At 38.8% G+C, this 20,487-nt stretch overlaps 1 protein-coding gene across 4 annotated transcripts in view; it reads right to left on the bottom strand.

The window, feature by feature from the left end:
• The window catches only part of LOC106069686 (plexin-B-like), a 237,934-nt gene that overhangs the window by 140,278 nt on the left and 77,169 nt on the right, over positions 1 to 20,487 (bottom strand). For all 4 annotated transcript variants that reach the window (XM_056025494.1, XM_056025495.1, XM_056025497.1 and 1 more), the window contains exon 4: positions 19,507 to 19,616. The gene's annotated coding sequence lies outside the window, so the exon portion shown is untranslated. The remainder of the gene's footprint in view (positions 1 to 19,506; positions 19,617 to 20,487) is intronic.

The raw sequence follows: 20,487 nt of genomic DNA, 5'->3' as shown, positions 1-20,487 counted from the left end.
TGCACCTCGTAACTCTACTGGCATGGTGTTTATCTCTAAATATAAACACACGCGATTATAATAAGCCTTTTCATTATAGCGTAAGTCATCAATGTTTGACGTTTTAAACTGGACAAATATTAGTCTCAGATATGGGACACCTGTAAGAGCCGGCTCTAGCCACGTGCTATGTTTCAAACGTATTCTCTTCCAAAAGTCATGATGTTGTCTGATGTTTTACGGCTAATGAGCGAAAATTAACCAAAAAGTTAGAAGAGCATTCCATCTGTACACACGTGACCTAGATGAAGCTGCAATGGGATGTCACGATGAGACTTCAAGCGCGCTATCTTAGCAGACGTACAGTTTTAACTGGTGAAGCTGATTTTTTTTTGTGGGGTAAATGCGGATGAGGCTGTGATCCGACAACTGAAGCCCTTATCATGGATCTTTCCTTTCAATGTATAAAATTAAATTGACTTGCAGACGTTTCCACAGACAGTAAAAAAAAAAGTGGTGTCAGATGAAGAGAGGGGTGGGTCACGGAGGCTCGTGCTGTACACCTACCACTCACACTTCTGGAACACCCACAGGTTCAAAATAAGACCATCGCCCCTTCCCACAGAAAGAAAGCCTAAGTCCTCGCACGTGAAAGGAACTAAATTTCCCGGCAAGCAACACCGAGGAGTTTATCAGTTAATGGACAAGATCGTCTGCTTATATAATAGGTATAAATATTTGAGCTTTACCTCCCCTTGTGGTGGCTTTTCAGAGCCCGGCCCGCCTTCAAGATGGATTCGCTTCGACTAAAGCCGCGTGTAGGAGAGGAAGTGTGTTCAAGTGCTGTATGTGTGTGTGTGTGTATGTGTGTGTGTTTTTTTTTTATTGGGAGAGGGGATGTACCAGAGGTTGATGGATAGATAGTTTCATCCCCCGAACAAGAAACCAAGCAATTTTCTGGTCTTTCATTCCCAGGTCCGGTTTTGTAGTTAATCACTGTAGTTAAGCCTTATTTTTGGGGTTATTTGATTATATATCATTTAATAAGACGGCTGGATACTCCCTTATCATAGCTGGTGATACCCCCCTTATCATAGCTGGTGATACCTCCCTTATCATAGCTGGTGATATCCCCTTATCATAGTTCTTATACACCACAATATTTTGTTTTCTTACTTTGACTTTCTTCTTTTGCATACATTAACTTCCGCCGCTAAGTTAGCTGGGATTGAAATTTGTATAGAGAATATCCGTTAATTAAATATAAGTGAAATTTATTAATTGCGGTTTGACCAAATAATTTGGAAAATTACAAATACTTTAATCAAAGTGAAGTAATATTTTTAGGCTGTTTCTGTGCTCAACTAACAATGATCGAGTAGCTAGCACAATGTCGGACTTGAGTCTCCTCCAGTAAATGTCAAGTACCATCAGAACTGGCAAAGGTCTTCCTCCCTAGTGGCATTAGAAAATGGAATGGGTTGCCTGAATCAGCCAGGAAAACCAACAACTAGGCAGAGTTTAAGTCATTGATTAACATGCGTGACTAGATTGACACATGAAATGCGTAGGGCGTAATTATCTTCCATATATAAGATAAGATAAAGTCTGGAATAACGTTATAATCTAAACCTAAAAATCTTGGCTTATAAATATATTCGAACTTGATGCCCTTTACGTTCGTAGATTAGTGGCTACATCTCAACCACCAAGATTTCCCCTCTCTCCCCACACCGTTTTATGACGAAATATTGCAAATCAAAAGAAAAATACAGACGAGTTGTCCTTCCTACCATGCAGGAGCAGACGTAACCAATGAGAGATGAGAATCCTGTCACATGTTCAAATCTTCATAAATTTCATTCCCCACAAGGCCGAGGTATTTTTATTTCCACTTAGACGACTGGGAGCAGACGTAAATGACGTCATTATGTATCACGTGGTGTAAGGCTTATGGCGGAGTCAAACAAAAGAGAGACGGGCCTGAAATGTCAGTCTCACTAATGACAGAGCTACAATAGAGGGTCGAAGACAATAAAAACTTTAACTCTTTTTCTCCTTATTGATGATGCCAATGTTGATTCGACTCACATTAAACTAAATTGATTTTTTTGATTTATAAACTTGAATTTGTGTTGTGTAAAAAGAACGTGCTTTTTCCTACAATTTAATACCAAGATATCACATTTTCTGATAACAAACAAAAAAGTTATTGAAGTTTAATCATAACGGGATAGTGAAATACAAATGAGCGAAACGAATAATACTAACGAAACGAGAAAATAATAACGCAGAGAAAGAGTTAAGTATGTTAGTAGCGAAGGAAGATAGACACTATTATCTGTATGTAAGAAAGGCAAAAGAAAAAAAATACTTTTTGAAAAAAATAGAGCTTATCTAAGGAAAAGAGCCGTTAATTACTGCAATTTCTCTGAAAATGGGCAAGGTTTAGCTCCCTTTCTGCTATATAAAACAACTTAATTAATTAGGGCCCCAACCTGCCTCAAATCACCCTTGAAATTTTACTTCAACTGTAACGACTATTGGATAGGTAACAAGGCCTTGTATTTAAGGAAAACTACGGGCTTTTCCTCCTTCTGCCTGGGTAGTGCGGTATGCGCTCTGGACTGTAATTGGAACTTCTTGAAGGTCCCCCGCATCATACCTTCCCGCTGCCACCCCCCCCCCCCCCCCCGACATCATTTAATAACAACGCCCTCGTATTTTTAAAGAAGAAAAAGACTACATTGACACATGTGCTATTACGAACTTGTACAATCTGCAGGGATACGCATGATGTGTATATGGATAGTAATAATTATAGAAAATGCACTTTGCCCGCGGATTGAACTCGGTAAGAGAGAGCGCCATGTTGGGTTACAGTTGACGTCATAGCCTCGTTCTTGCTTCAGCGTCTCAGACATCGCTAAGGCAGAATTTCTCGCGGAGGTTTCTCCGTATTATTAACCTGAGCTAATTAAGTCTGCTGTGTGTATGTGTGTGTGTGTGAGAGAGAGAGAGAGAGAGAGAGTTATTTTGATAAAGTAATCTGATTAACAGAATCTGAACAGAAATGGAAGAAAAAAAATATTCTAATAATAATTGATCCAGACTATAATATGAACTTAAAACTAATGAATTTTGTAAATGAAGCTAGCAAGGTTTTGAGCACTGTATTTCTACGTTCAGTAATGTCTTGAATTGTCTTGAGGTCTAGGACCTACTTTGTTCTCTTACTCGCTTTTTCTCTCACTGTCTCTCACTCTCACACGCTCTCTCTTTCGTTCACACTCTCTTTCACACTCCTTTTTCTCTCTAACTCAGTACCGCCCCCCTCTATTTATTATTATTATTATTATTATTATGAGCCAAAATCAAGTAATACTATAACAAGGCTTCGCGCTATAGTAGGCACTTGTGCTAACTACGCCTTACTGTAGAGCAGGGGTTCTCAACCTGTGGGTCGCGACCCCCCTTAGGGGTCGATTGACGATTTCCCAGGGGTCGCCAGAGACCATCGAAAAAATGAATAGTTTTGTCTATACTTCTATTGCCTGTGTGTCTGAGCGGAGTGGGTGGGGTCGCGGCAGAGTGTGGGGATTGTAAAGAGGGGTCGCCGAGCTTAAAAGGTTGAGAACCGCTGCTGTAGAGACTTCTCTATTCTACAATTCTACACCTTATACATGTACCATCATCGATTAAAAAAATGATTTGGTGTCCCTGACTTTAACATTCAGAGGGAGAGTTTTAGGAAGAAAAGAGTTAATGATCTCTTGATTCCTCCCCCCCCTCCCTCCACACACACAAATTCCCCCTCTTCTCTAACCCTTCTCCCCAAGATAGTTTGGCTCGCGACGCCACTGGTCAAAACAAGGACTAAGTGGCCGACTGGTTGTTCCTTCAATGTTAGATACGCCCCTGCATTCACAGCGTGAGAGTTGCCTGTTGGTGAACCAACTCATACCCCCATGGCACCCGGTCCTCACGCCACCCGCACTACCCCCGCAAAAATGTTTTCCTAAAACATCAGGGAGACGCCGATGGAGCACAGGCTGGTTTTCCTCCGGGATGTTTTAATGAGGCGACGAGTCCTGTGATGGGATTCAGCCCTCCAGTCCCGTGATAAGCTCGGTTCAAATCTTTACAGGATTCCTTGACACACGAACATTACAGCGTAAACAAGGGAAATAACTTCTCCTCTGATCAATGATCCTTCCAATGGGTATTTTGTGTGTTTGCCTATTTTCTGACTATTAGGTTGGGAATAGTTTTATTATTGGAAGTACGTATATTATTTGTAACGAAAATGTATCATTCGATTTTAAAGTTATTTTTATAGTTTACAATCTGGTGTAAAGCTTGGCTCCTTAGCTGAGGGGTTGCGGGTTCGAATCATGGAGAAGACTTGACTTTTACAAAGCTCATATCAACTCACTCTGTCTGTCTGTCTGTGAGGTAAAAAAGTTTCAACATGTTTTTTTTTCTTTAATTTTGGTAAAAACAAGCCGACGCCCATCGTAAAAATTAACAAAATGAAGATATTTCCCGAAGGGAGGTGTAGACATGGAAGAGAAAGTACCAACTCACCAGATCAACACCTGCATCTCAAGTAACAGATTGAAATCTTCATTAGTTACAAAATTTAGATAAAAAAATAAATCAAAATTGTGAAAAATCTGGCAAGGAAAGTTTGCTTCACTCCCCACCCCCATCCCTTTTTTTTTTATTGCATCAGTGCGCATGTCGTCACGCTTCCAGACTTTCTGTTTTAATAAGTTTACTTTTCTGCTGCAAATAAGATAATGGACGTCCTCTATCTATAGCCACCTCCTATGTCGTCACTGGAGAGGTTAGCCTGATCACTGTTCTGCTTATTGGATTATAACTTTACATCATATAATTAAAGGGGGATTTATTCTGGAGAAGACTTGACTTTTACAAAGCTCATATCAACTCACTCTGTCTGTCTGTCTGTGAGGTAAAAAAGTTTCAACATGTTTTTTTTTCTTTAATTTTGGTAAAAACAAGCCGACGCCCATCGTAAAAATTAACAAAATGAAGATATTTCCCGAAGGGAGGTGTAGACATGGAAGAGAAAGTACCAACTCACCAGATCAACACCTGCATCTCAAGTAACAGATTGAAATCTTCATTAGTTACAAAATTTAGATAAAAAAATAAATCAAAATTGTGAAAAATCTGGCAAGGAAAGTTTGCTTCACTCCCCACCCCCATCCCTTTTTTTTTTATTGCATCAGTGCGCATGTCGTCACGCTTCCAGACTTTCTGTTTTAATAAGTTTACTTTTCTGCTGCAAATAAGATAATGGACGTCCTCTATCTATAGCCACCTCCTATGTCGTCACTGGAGAGGTTAGCCTGATCACTGTTCTGCTTATTGGATTATAACTTTACATCATATAATTAAAGGGGGATTTATTCTGGAGTAGGTCAACACAGAACGAAACAGGCGCAAGTGCCGAAACAGTGTATGGAAGTCTTCTGCATGTATCACGTACAGTCGTTGAGAGCTCCAGGCCAAATCGCGATTTGGCTAGCCCTTTTGCGATATCATCATCTGACTCAGTGGCGTAGCTAGGGATTTGGGGGCCCGGGTGGTGGGGGGGGCTTGACCTCTTTGGGGCCCCAGCATTTAGACATTCGACATCACGACATGAGATAATGGTGTAATATTTAATGTAAAAACACATTTAGGACACTCATTTGGGGGACCCCTTAAGTGTGGCCCCGGGGGGGGAATTTTTAAAATTTGGACTCCCCCCTCTCCCCCACCCTAGCTACGCCACTGATCTCACTTTGTACTTTTGCCCAAAATCTGACACACCAGCCAGTACGTAGAAAAGCGACCTTAGAACTAAGGTCAACATGCAATTAAGTTGATAAAGCTGATAACTGTATCAACAGCTAACTCTAAAATCTACACACGTAAAGTGCATCAGTACACATCACTCTATATTTGTTTTAATGTTGTGTGTGTGTGTGTGTGTGTGTTTAAACTGGAGCCCTTGGAACGATAAAAAAAAGTTTAATATTATTAGTAGATTTTAGTTCTCTCCCTTTCATCTAAAAATAAACATAGAATAGGACACGATTCTGAAATTTTTAGATTAGATACAGTTACAGATTAAAAAAAGAAATCCCACGAAATCTGACCATCTTTGCTGCACTTATGTTCAATAATATTTTACCCATGCAATAATATGACATGGTTGCAATATTTCGAGATTATAAAGAATGATGCAATATGACATAGTAATAAAGAACAATGCAATAAGACATGGTGATAAAAGAATGATGTAATAGCGAAGCAGAAGTAAAACCAAATAACTAAATAAACGGAAATGACACCCTATGAGACAGTTCCCGCCCTTTTCCCCCACCCCACCTTGGTACACGACCATGTTTGATAGGCTCTATAACACAATGACAAAGTACAGTCTACAGAGTAATAACAAGTTCACTCAAAATATCTGCGGGGGGAGGGGGGGGGACTTACCAGTTGGGAGGGGAGAGAAAAGGTTAAGAGAAGTGTGAAGGGCGGAGAAAGGAGAGAGAGAGGGGGGGGGGTAGTTTTCTGGTGGACACCAGGCTTGTCATTAAAGACACGTTGCCATGGTGACGCTCGTGTCCGGTGAGACTGCACAGATGTGAAACCGAACGTACAGGCGTCGCGCGACCCCCCCCCCCCCCCCACTCCTTGGGGGATTTGTACTGCTATAAATAATCTTAGAATGAGGAGAGTAGAAATAAAACTTGGATTTAAAAACAAAACAAAACAAAAAAAAAATTAAAAAACTGGTATGGGAAAAAAAACTCTAGGAAAAGGTGTGTGGGTGTGTGGGTGTGTGTGTGTGGGGGGGGGGGAACTTGTGTTGGTGAAATGAACAAAAAAAGACGGCATAGAACAAGCAACGTTTTGCTTCGTCCTATTCACTTATAAGGCTGACGTCTTTCTATAAGTTAGATGATTCTAGTCACTGGAGGCGTAGGGGCTGAGCAGTGAAGCGCTTGGCTTCAGAACCGGATGGGGGGGGGTTCGAATCTTCGTGGAGACTGGACTTTTTAAATTGCGGGATCTTTGGGCGACTCTGAGTCTACCCAGCTCTAATGGGTACCTGACATTAGTTGGGGGAAAGTAAAGGGGAACTTCACTTTATTCATAACTAATAAACAATTGATAAAAAAAAATTCATGATTACGCCATTGTATAAATCTACTCACAGTATATAAAATTCTAGTGAAATAATACACACCCAGACATTAAACGAGAGAAGGGTAGATAGCAATACTGGATCTAGTTAAAAGATATGGTATAGAAGATTCTAGTTAGGTGTTTGTAAAATGTTTTACATGTTTCGGATGTTCCTTCAGAGTTGAAGATAATTACTTCCTAGTCCAAACCTGCCGCAGGACGACGGGGGATGGGAGCGGGCAGGGTTTGAACCCGGGAGCATCGATAAATCTGAACGACAGTCCAGCGCACAAACCGCACGACCAGGCAGGTCATGCTGCTTAAGACTTATAAATAAAACATGATAAGAAAAATAAAGAAAATATCAATTAGTTTGAATCAGTCATGTCATTAAATTACGTACGGACTTAGACTAACACTAATAAATCTTTGCGATTAGAAGTATTTTTTCCCGAACTGTTTTTGCTTTTAGCTATCTCAATACTTTATGATAAACACTTTCGTCATCCTTATTGAACTTTCTAGTGAATATATGCGAGAATATCCGATGACGTGTTCAAGATATAGATCTCGAGTTCAAATTTAATTTGAAGATAATTATAGTTTGAAAAATTATAACGATCAAACCAGATTTTTTTACCTTGTGTAACCAATTAGCTTGTAATTTTTTCCCAATGATAAACACCGACTGTCGAAATTCTATGAAAATCATAAGAGCCGTTTTCGAGTTCCGTGTCCACTCACCCATGTAGAGTTTGCTAGCTAAAAAGGAATTTTAAAAATTTGGTAAAGTACCGGGAAGCACGATGTTTAAAGTAAACTTCGTGGGGAAAGTAAATTTGTTGTTTACAGCAAATTTGTTGTTCAGAATAAACTTGAAATTTAAAAAACAAAATTGATGAAATAGAGAATTGAGTATTGAAATAACCTAGATCAAGCTAGATTTTATTTAGGGTTTCCAATTTCTTTCATTGCTGCAAAAAATTGTCCAATTTACCCAAATACAAGCGGTCCAATAACTAGCAGTAGAAGGACTAGCGGTCCAATAATTAGCGATCCAATGACTAGCGGACCAATAACTAGCGGACCAATGACTAGCTGACAAATGACAAGCGGTCAAACGACTAGCGGTCCAATGACAGGCGGTTCAAAGATTTGCGGGCTAACCATTTCGACCTAAAATATAAGTATTTGAAAGACTTAAGCATACAATTTTATCTTTTTTTTTTTTTTTACTTTTGACTTTTGCTCTTCGAGTTTTTCTCTTTGTAACTCAAAAGTCCCTCACCAGTCTGTCAACGTTCTCCCCACCCTCCCTCCCTCCCTCTCTCCCTCCATCCACTCCCCACCCCTCCTCCTGTTTCTCAATCTCTAAATATTTTATGGCTTTCTCACACGAAGGGAGCGTTCTTGGGAAGCGCCACCACCGTGTCAGAGTGTCGTAACCGCCCCGTGTGTGAGCCCTTCAGCGCCCGTAACTTTTGGCAAGCAGAAGGAGGTAGAGATCCGTTTCTCTTCCATAGGAGAAGAATACATAGTCCTCTCTCTATCAATATGTATTTCTATTCTTTACTCTCTCTCTCTCTCTCTCTCTCTCTCGATCTTTCTCCAGAGCTTCTTTCTCTCAAACAAATGCAATGTTCCCACAAGTGCTACCTTATCATGCTTTAGGTAGCCAGGGAAAAGAGTATAAAGGTTATGCCATGGAATACAGCATAACGAATTGCGAAAATAGCGTTCTGAATCAGCGGTCCTCGAGCTGTTTTGCGCACAGTGTCACGCCACATAACTCAAAATAACATCATATATCTGTGTCAATCAGGTGCGGCGTAGGTTGGCTTCCCTTACTGAAACATCTGTAGAATTTTTTTATTTTTTTTTGGTCCGCTTCAAAAAGACGCCATGAAATCAAATTTAAACTATTTTAATGAATAATTGTGCAAAGTTTTAACTTAATCCAAGAATAGGAAATGGGAGTAAAAACATGTTCAAGCTTTTTACCAGACAGACAGACAGACAGACAGCTTTGCAAAAAAACATTTACAGTAGACGAAAAGACGCGCCTAAGTCAGCAGCAGTAATTAAATAAGTCGTGAGTGGAGCAAAACACTTCCAAGGAGACTGTGCAACACGTGCTAATTGAAACACACGCGCTTGCACATGGGAGAAGGCAGATCAGATGGCGCGAATCCTGGGACGCTCCACAGGAGTGACAAAAATGCATCACGTGGGGAAAGTTCCTCTCGGGAGTGCTCACCATTTGACGTGGCTGCTATATCAACTTATATGTTATAAAACGGAATATGCTGCGGCTCTGCTCTGCATAACAGGAATTGTGAGAAAACTTTTAGCTGAAGAAATATTCGAGAAAATTCTGGTCTTCAGATGTCGGAATAAAATTTTCTTTGACTGCACAGAGTTTCAGAGTCTTTCAGCCTCAGTCAAGGATCTAAATGATGAGCTCAAAGCGAGGTCAATAAAATGTACATCTTATGGTATAAGTAATAACTTTAGCGGGTAGGTCTTCATGAGTGCTATTCAAATAGGAATGTGAAGTTCAAAGACTACTAATTATGTATGCGTTGTAACCCTAACTAAGTAGTCAAGATTACATTATAATTAGCCTCTTTAGTCACACAAGCAAGAAGTTGCAAAGGGGAAAAGATCGTCTCTTGAGACGTAAAATGCCACAGACGTTTGTGTATATAACCTAATCACGTAGTCAAATCTTTCACTTTCTCTTTCGTCTCTTTTCTACTATCTTTTTCTATTTCTCTCTTTCTCTATGTGTCTCTTTCACTTGTTATTCCCCAGAACTTACATCTCTAACATAATTACACTGAATACACGCGCACGATCGCGTCACAGTGTTGAGTGCTCACTGTAAGTAAACACACAACTGTCAGAGACCTCAGTCATTTTCACTCTCGCCAGACTCCAGTTACTCTCGCCAGTCCCAGTAAGCAGACGTTTTCCTGTCGTCTGCTAAGACATGTGAATGCATGTAATCAAAATGTAAGACACTGATAGAATCTGTACTGGGAAAAAAGCTGCTAAGAAAAATATGAAAAAAAAAAAAGAAAAAATTAGTTTGGGGGGGGGGTTCTGCATGGGTAAATAGTTTGCGGTGTGTCTGTAAAAGTTCGCCATTTTTCAAGCCTGGAAACAATACAAGAATAATAATCGAGTCAATTCAATTAAAAACTAAATTTAACTTTCAAAAATCGCAAAGAATCGATATCTTAAAAATCTTAAAAATTCTAAGAAAGATCGATACCAGACATGCACCAAAAATTAATCAATTGTTAACACTTCGGAACAAATTTTAAACAAATGTATTTCCAAGATAAGTTGAGACTGGAATATTTTTTTTTTATTTTCACATTTTAGAATCTGTGTGGACATCGAAGTAATCGATTCTTGAATAATATCGAAATAAGCAAATGCATTTAATTTTAACTTGATTTAATGGGAAAAGTTTAGGTAACAAGGACTAGACTGGAAATGCCATATTAAAACAGACTGTGAATGTCCTGTTAAGACTGTGAATGTCCTGTTAAAACATAGACTGGAAATGCCCTGTCAAATTATAATCTCACGGCCCCCATGTTACATAGTTTAACCTTGTGCCCACTGCCCAGTATCAATCAATAGTCTGTGGAAAAGCCACATCTTCTTGTAGCCTATATATTTTACAGACTGGCTCTGAGTGAACGCCATACCCCAAACCCCCTGCTCCAAGTCCTTCCACCCCCATAGAGGTTCACTTGTATTGCTGACTTGCAGACTACATAAACCTCGCCACATGCTCGCGCACACAATTTGGCTGATTGCAAGGAGCGGTTTTTTAGTCCATCTACTCGCTGGCTGAAGCAAACATGGAAACTCCCAGAGCCGAGTTCAGCAAATAGTCTAGCCCCCAGCCCTGCGACCTACACATTTTTCTAGCGCCCTCTCAGTCCATAACTATCCCCCTTCCACATCAACCTTTTTATTTTTAACCCTTGCTATAAATCAGTGTGCTGGATCGTGTGTTGGAAGCTCACATCAGAGTTAACAGTTGAACCCCATAAAACAGACAATTGTTGGACAAGTTTATATTACAAGTGGTTGAGGTTCATGGGTAAATGGAAGGGAGAGGATTCGAACCCCAGCCCCCTTTTCTTTTTCCCAGCAGCATCAAAACCTTTTTTTTTGTGTCCCCCTAATCCTAATTATTAAGCGCCTCCTACAGAAGGATATTATAGCACAATGTTTTTATTGATAATTTTCTCATTACTTCAATCTTGTTCCCTGTTTTCCCACTACAGAACATAAAATATTAGCTCAAACTTTGGTGGCAGAAGTGAGGGAACCTTAAGGGCCGAACATTGAATCTAGTAGTATACGGTAATCCGAGAAGTCTAACATTATTGTTAAATATATCGTTGTTATTTTCATAACTCCGGAAATCATTTTTAAAGTGCAAAGAAATTTGTGGTTATCTATGTTTTTTTCCCCCGTGTTTCTATGTTGTTTTTTTCTCCAGTTCAGATAGTGCTAGCCTATGTAGTAGATGGCATAAGTGAGTTATCTTTCAAACAGTCATTTGTCATAATTTTGGTAAAAGGGTTTAATAATATTAAAAGATATAAAAATAAGATATTTTTCCAGAATACCTGCTTGTATTTTTTTTTTACATATCGTGTGAACAAAAACTTCCTAGGTTTTTTAAAAAAATATATATATATAAAAAACATAGACCAGAAAGATTTAATGTGTTTGGAAAATACACAAGAACATTTTCCAGTCCAGACTCCGGGAAACGTCGGGATGAAAAGTTATGGTCCTTGGCGTCATAATTTGGAGTTATCGCTCTTATCAATTCGTCCCCGCTGTTTTATTTGGCCCCCGCCAAAAAAGTTTCTGGCGTCATGGGGGTGATTGGTAGACCAACGGTGACTCCGCGGGGCTTGGCGGAAGCTTTCGGCGGGAAATGGAGCAAGTAATAGTTTTTCCCTATGGCCCGAGACTGTGAGAAAAATACGTAGGTACCCGGGTAGAGGGCGGCACCTTCGACGGTAGAGGGCGCTGAGATGAAAGAATTTAACAGAAGGCTGTAATGGATTCTGTAAGACACTGTCAAAAAACTACGAATTTAGATTTACAATACCTTCTTTGATACCATTTACATATTGATGTATTATATGCACAAACTTTACAAGCTATTTCATATCAAACAATTGATGTAGAAGACAAAAGGGGAATTACAATTTTTAATATGGAGTATCTAGAACCAGTAATAGCTAGCACAGCAGTGCTTCAAAGCCAACCATTATCACATCCGGTGACGTTAATTTTGGAGTGAGGAAGACGAAATTTCAAACATCAGTCCACCGAGATTCAAACCCGATAGATATCGGCTTGGAAGCCAAGCGCCTAACCTCCCAGCCAACCCGCACCTCTTATTTTAGAATTAGTCCGATGTACAACCAATATACATTTAATTTATATAGCTCCCACCTCGAATTTCCACGCCTATGTTGTACACAGACCCCATCAAGGCCTGCCTTAGGCATAGGCAAAATAGGCAGCTGCCTATTGCTGCAATTAGTGGGGGCCTTGCACAAGACTCAAAAAGATATTTTAAAGAGAAGAAGTAGAGAGACTGCCTAAAGTTATTGTCGAATACATTAGGTTTTAAATAAATGGCTTAATTCTATTTTTCGATGTTTATTTTATATATTTCTATTTCAATTGGGTCATCGAATGAGGTAGTTCCGGATCTCTTCTCAGTCACGTGGGTGTGTTGTTTACATTAATGACCTCATTGATTTCATTGTAATTTAAACATGAAAATAGTCTAGATCTAGACATCTTTAAGTAATAAAAAGTATGTTACAATAGTTCACTAATTTTTATGATTATTTAGTAGGACTACAAGATCTAAGCTAGCACTAAATCTAGATCTACATCTTATCATAGGAAGATATTGCCATGTATAAAACCACAGTCACGTGACTTTTTATAAAGTAGGTCAGAGATTCGGAACTTCCTCATTCACTTCGCCTAGGGCTGCCACTTATCCAAGGCCGGCCCTGCCCCCATTAATATTCAGAAAAAAAAAACAACTATAGCAATAATTGAACAAAAAAAAACAAAAACATTTGAAATAACAACGAGAAGAGAAACCTATTCAGCGATACCATGTAATGTAAAATGAAAGTATATCTAGCAGACGACCGAACAAACAGATGCTAATAAAAGATGATATAGGCAGACGGCGGAGGTCTGCTGGAAACTCTTTATTTCTTAATTTGACGAAAACAACCTGGCCGCAGTAGCGGCAGACGCTTTGTCCGAAGCCAGACTCTCTGGCCAAGCAGACACACGAACACTCTGTCGGACAGACTTTCCCGCCAGAAGACCAAAAGATACTTTAATGGTTACCGCCACAAACAGTTTCAAAGGATGAAAAGAAAAAAAAAAGTCTATCATTTGCAAAGCTTCTGACTGGAACAGGAAGTGAGGGCGAGGCAGAAATGACGTCATCGCTACTGCATTTTGAATTCCCCTCCCCCCTCCACCCCTCCGACTCAATATAATATTAACACAATAATCGTCTGCTCAGTGCATCAGTTTCTGTTAGAGATTATGTTTGATCTAATTCCACTTAGTTGTATAGCAACATGGGTGTACTTTTTTTAAAGATAAAATACGATTTTTTTTTTCCTGCGAATCGATCCAATGGTTAAAGATTATTTTTTTTTAAAAGTATATATCAGACTAGTGTGAGGTTTCTTTTATATATCTACATTTTTTAATTTATTTATGCGCACGCGCTTAAGGCATCACGACAAAACGAGCATTACACGAGTTTAGGACAATAAGACATTAATATTTTGTCTGGCATTTTTTGTCGGAAAAAAAAATAGAGAGAGAGTTAGTAAATTAGCATGTGTTTCGGTCGTGACCTTCGCAGAGGTTAAACTTAGGTGACCCCCGCAAAGGTTAAACTTAGATGACCTCTGACCTCGACGCGGAAAGGTCATGTATTTTGGGGCATTAGTCGATGAAGAAGATTACAATTGTAGGCTTTGTTGCAGTGGTACACTGAATTGTTTCCTGATGCATTAAAATAGATGAAAGCGAATACAATGCTTTGGTAGTCCTCTTGACCATTGGCTCGGCACAGGAGAGCTATAGGGTACAGTAATGAAACGTAGAAATCAGTGTTCGGCATAGTGAAAGCTATGGGCAAGTATTATTCAAATTTCAAACAGCCATCATACTAACTGAAAAATGCATGTATAAATAACACAATATATTACATATGTAGACATGGCACCATGCAACTTACAAACAAAAAGAAATGAATTCGAATTTTTGTATAAAAACTTTTATCCTTAACATGTTTTTTAGAACGAGATTCTGTGTGATTACGAAATTATGAATATGATTGACCTTGACCCTATTTTCGGGTCTTTTTCGTAGGTGAAGTCTATAGAGATTATCTGAGTTCGCGAAAGTAGGTCAATATATGTCATCACAGTTGATGGACTTTGTGAACAAACGAAGTTTTACAATTTTAAATGAGAGACATTTCTCGAGACTTGTACAGAAGTACTGTATATTTCAACCTACACTCGATACTTTAGTCTAAGACTAGCTAAGTATCGGAATCATGTTTACAATCGATACTTAAGTCGAAGATTAGTCAAGTATTGAATCGGAATCATGTTTGTACTCGATACTTTAGCCTGACAATACTCAGGTATCGGAATCGGAGTTATCACAGATTCACAGTCAGTACATAATGATACGTAAGACAATGAATAATGCAAAGATAATTTTGGTGAAATGTAAAAGTAGAAAGGTTTGTTTTTTTTGTTAAAGATTTCACTTGTAAATGTCTGGAGTTTAAAGTTACTAATGAATAAGTCGTGACTGTGGAATGAATATTTAAACATGATTCCAAAAAAAATAGCGAAGAAAAAAAAATATGTCTTAAATTCCAGAAAAATTGACTTAAATATTAGGCGGGATGATAAGATCGTTACTAAAAATGTATTTATAAAATTTGTTTTTAACCCAAATATCACTTTCACTAATCATGCAATAAAGCAACAGAAAAAACACAACAAAAACAACAGGCGTCTTATATAAAAAGGTGGATCTCAAACTATGGAGTAGATCGACCAAGTTTATAACAAGAGTTAGCATGAAACATACATTGCCCAGGGGCCAATTGCCATAACTTCAACACCCTTGAAACAGCCAAATTCTGTCTAGTTGTGTTTTTGATGTTTTTAAAATGAATGAAAACTAAAAATTAAATATGACGTTAAAATATTTCAGTATTTTCAATGAGTTTATTCAAATGAAATAAAGTTTTCCCTTTCAGACCTTGCGATCTATAGGGCAGGCGATGTAAAGGTCATCTGTTTCTGCTACCCACCGATAACGAGGGTGCTATGTGGCCAGCCCAGCGGACCAAGCTCCTTTACTTTTACCCAACCAATGTCAGGTATCCATTAAAGTTTGGTGGACTCGGAGGCGCTCTAAAGATCTTGTAATAAAAAAATGCCCAGTCTTCTCCTGGATTCGAACTCTTTGTGACTGGAAAAGCTTTTGGCTTCCAAACCGAGAGATTTCACGCTCGATTTGGGATTTTGAACTTCGGGTTTCTTAGGACACGCCCCTGTGTCCACCATCGCTATTGAATACCTGACATTGGCTGAAAAAAAAAATCGCGGTTGGTCGTCGTGCTGGCCTCATGACACCCTCGTAAACAGTCCGTCATGCAAAAAGATAACCTTTACCATCTGCCCGATAGATCGCAAGGTCTGGGAAATGTCATTTACTTTACATATACTGTGAAATTTGTGAAAATTAGAAGATTTTGACCTTTGCACTCGTAGAACGACCATGGTGAGCAGTAGAGCCATATTCAAGAGAGGTATTCCCGTCCACATACAAGGTAGGTAAAGGTGTCTTTGGTTTCGTAGTAGAGGAGCCAGCCATTTTTCTTTGGCTCACATTTCTAGCAGAGCTGAGGTCATTACAACTGATTACCCTTTTTTTTTTTTCACAGTCAATTACTAAATTTGAGAATTTCTCTTTCTATTAATAATGCGGTCTAGGGTCTTCCCAGATGCTAACATCGAAGTTAGTACATCTGTGTGATCTATGATCAGTTTATACATGAAACTAAACCTATTTAACTCATCTAGACCTTTTTCAAGTCAACAGCACCCATTTTAACTCAACTTGACCCCGTTCAACTCAAAGCAACCATTTCAACTCATCTAGACTTCATTCAACTCAACAGCACCCATTTTAACTCATCTAGACCCCTTTTCAACTCTTTTAATTCATCTAGACCCCTTTCAACTCTTTTAACTCATCTAGACCCCTTTCAACTCAACAGCACCCATTTTAACTCATCTAGACCCCTTTCAACTCAACAGCACCCATTTTAACTCATCTAGACCCCTTTCAACTCAACAGCACCCATTTTAACTCATCTAGACCCCTTTCAACTCTTTTAACTCATCTAGACCCCTTTCAACTCAGCAGCACCCATTCTAACTCATCTAGATCCCTTTCAACCCCACAGCCCCCATTTTAACTCATCTAGACCCCTTTTCAACTCAACAGCACCCATTTCAACTCATCTAGTTCTATTTCAACTTGACTAGACCCAACTAAAGAGCTAGACACATACAAATCCATAAATTAAGTAAGTACATTGATAAAACATTGAGCAGACGAGAGAGACAAGTGTGCAGCAACCTGAAGTTTCCCAGGTGCTGACGAGACGCCTACCCCCCACCCCTCTTAAACATCATTCCCGAAATGCACTTCCTCTTCCATTTTTCTTTTTGTAATTGTTTCAGAAAAAGACAAAAAAAAAAAAAAACAGCATGCGACGGTAAACTTGCACAAACAATCAATCAACTCGTTTACAGGGGCGAAGAGTTGAGGTGGGCCACAGGGTGTGATGGAAGAGTGGGTAGAAATAAATGTATTATAAAAAAAAAATAAAAATAGACGAGATGGAAAGAAGGAAACATGTCGGAGAAAAAGGCAAGACTTATCTGTCAAACAGTGTTCAACAGTATTTGTCTTGTTTTTTTGGAAGATATAAAAAAAAAAAAAAAGCAAGGGAAGCAACTCGTTACTATAACATAATAGAAAACAAAGCGGGGAAATTCGGCAGACGATAAGTATTGAAACAAAAACAAATATAGAGAAGGGAAAAGGACGCTATAATAAATAATAAATACATAAATAATTAATAATAGCAATAAATAGTAATAAGTAGTTAAATAGTTAATTAAAAACGGTATCACATCTATATAATTTACAAATGCATCATTATGGGCTTGTTATGTCGTCTTTAGTGGTACTCAAAGCAGAGTATTTATCAGTGCATATTTTGTGTATATATTTTTATAACTTTATCACCCTACACACTAGTACATACCCCTTTTTAAAAAAAACTACAGAAATATTGCAAATCTTTGCTGGGGTCGATGATGGATCTACGCACATTCTGATTAAGAAATGAAACAGTAGTGTGTGTTTGCATTATTTTTAATAGCAGTATACGAATAAATGACCTACATATTGTTGTATAGTCTACACTCTACAGAGATGTCTTTTAATTTTTATCATTTTTTAATCAACCTGCCATCCAAGGATTTAAAAAATGTATTCTTTTATTTTAATCACAGTTTTTTTTGTTTTGTTTTTTTGTTGTTCACAATTTTTTCCCTTCCATCTTCTTCCTTTTTTTTTTTTTTGTTTTGACCTCTTTTTCTCTCATTCTTTGCCTCATTGCCAAATTATCTCCCCCTTTTTCTCTGCCTTATTCTCCCACAAACCCACAAAAAACAAGAGGCGATAATCAGAAGAAGATTAAACCATGTTTCTTTTTTTCAGCGATCCCCGAAACCAACACGCACGCGCGCACCGACATAAGCAGAAACACACAAGGCTTTGCCTCCCACGAGATATGTGCAACCCTTGATACACCATGCCTCGTCTTTTAGAAGCAGATATGTCACTAATAATTTGAAGCATGGATAATAAGATAATAAGAGAATGAGACGAAAAGAATGAAAAGTATAAGAGAAACGTCGAAACAAAAAGACAGGCAGTTGGAATATTATAATATAAGAGTGTTGGTTAAATAAATAGATTATCGAGAGGCAGTGAGATAGAGAGAGAATAAACGAGAGAGGCAGGCACTGTGATAGAGAGAGAGAGAATGAAAGAGAAAGGCGATGAGAGAGAGAGAGAGAATGAAAGAGAAAGGCAATGAGAGAGAGAGAGAGAATGAAAGAGAAAGGCAGTGAGATAGAGAGAGAGAATGAAAGAGAAAGGCAATGAGAGAGAGAGAATGAAAGAGAAAGACAGTGAGATAGAGATAGAGAATGAAAGAGAAAGGCAGTGAGAGAGAGAGAATGAAAGAGAAAGACAGTGAGATAGAGTACAAGAGAGAAGCAGTGTGAGAGAATAAAAGAGAGAGAATAAAAGAGAGAGGCAGTGAGAGAGAGAGACAGAATGAAAGAGAAAGGCAATGAGAGAGAGAGAATGAAAGAGAAAGACAATGAGATAGAGAGAGAAAGAGACAATGTGATAGTCAGAGACAGAAAGAAAACAATGTCCATGTGAGAGAGAGAGAGAGAGAGAGAGAGAGAGAGAGAGAGGGAAATAGAGAAAGAGAGAGAGATACAGTCAGAGGAATACAGAGAGTGATGCGGTGTGAAGAGGTGATGAAGATGTGAAGAAAGAGCAAAGAAAAGAGAGACGTCATTAAGAAAGGTTTCAGGAATGCAAGAACTAATAAAAAACACCCACAAAAAGATGCTCAAGAAGATGAGGAGTTGACGCGGCCTGCTGAGGTTGGTGGGAAACTGCTTGAATGTGAACAATATAACGAAAATTTACAGAGAACATTTTCTTTTCCCCCTAGATCCTTTTTAGTGAGAAAAAAAAACAATATTTATCAAGGGCGAGGAAAGAATGAAACAAGGAGGGGGGCGGGTGTGATGATAATAACGAAGCTGATGTGTGTGTGTGTGTGTGTGTGTGGGGATGAGTTGAGAGGGGGGGGGGCGTTGATGTTTTAGAGAAACACAAAAAATATAGATGCTGGAGGGGGGGGAGCTAAGGCCGTCATAAACCCGTGGAAGAATAAATTATGCAGCAGTTGTGGAAAAAGAGGAGAGAAAAAGGGGGGGGGGGGAATTACATTGAAAGACACACACACACACACACACACTCTCGCACACACATGGGCGTGTCGCTATTTAAAGAGAAACTCACGTCAAGATTTATAAGACATCTGCTAGTCCTTTGTTCGGTGCGAGTGTCATTGTACAGTCTCCCATAGATAATAAGCCGGTATTTCTTCTTCTTCTTCTTCTTCTTTTAACCTGGACAGAAAGAAAAGAAAAAAACTTAATTAGATGAAGGTTGACACACACACAAAAATAAGATATGAGTAATTTTAACTTTTACATGTTTATAGCTTTCTTTGTATAGAATCCATGGATGATCTGTTCCCAATCTCGCCATTATCTCCCCTCCCCCCTATTATATTTAATGTATCACATGTATCTATGTATGCCAGGGGTTCTCAACCTGTGGGTCGCGACCCCTTTGGGGGGTCGATTGACGATTTGTCAGGGGTCGCCTTAGACCATCGAAAAAAATGAATTGTTTTTGTCCGTTCTTCTATTGCTGTGTGTGTATGCGGAGGGGGGGGGTGGTTGCGGCAGAGTTAGGGGGAGGGGTGTAAAAAGGGGTCCCCGAGCCTAAAAGTTTGAGAACCGCTGATGTATGCCATGCCAGTATCTTTAGATTCCTGGTCTTGGTTGGAAGAACACGAGAGATACCTACGCCTTACAAAGACATTTGAAGAAAATTGGCTGCTCAATACGACATTCGGTGCTTAATAGACTAGAAACCAATAATGCATTACATACTTTTTTAGTACTTAAGGCAAAAAATAATTACAATCAATAAAGGAGACAATATATATAAAAAAATAAAAAATTAATATATAGTGTGTTAATAAATATATTATTATCATGTCCATGTTTTCTTAAAAAGATGTCAGAAGCTATCCAGTCTAAAAACCTTTCATTTATTTAATTCTTATCACACGTTGAAATAACGAATCAAAAGACCTGACTTTGAAAACATGACATTTGCGCACCAATCTCCACGAAAACGTCTCTCGAAACACACAGATTACCCAATAGGAATTGTGTTTACTCGCCCTTAACCACCATGGCTCCGACG

The sequence above is a fragment of the Biomphalaria glabrata genome, chromosome 4 (assembly GCF_947242115.1).
Source record: "Biomphalaria glabrata chromosome 4, xgBioGlab47.1, whole genome shotgun sequence".
NCBI classification, from domain to species: Eukaryota; Metazoa; Mollusca; class Gastropoda; family Planorbidae; genus Biomphalaria; species Biomphalaria glabrata.
This window is presented reverse-complemented; position numbering and strand designations above follow the sequence as displayed.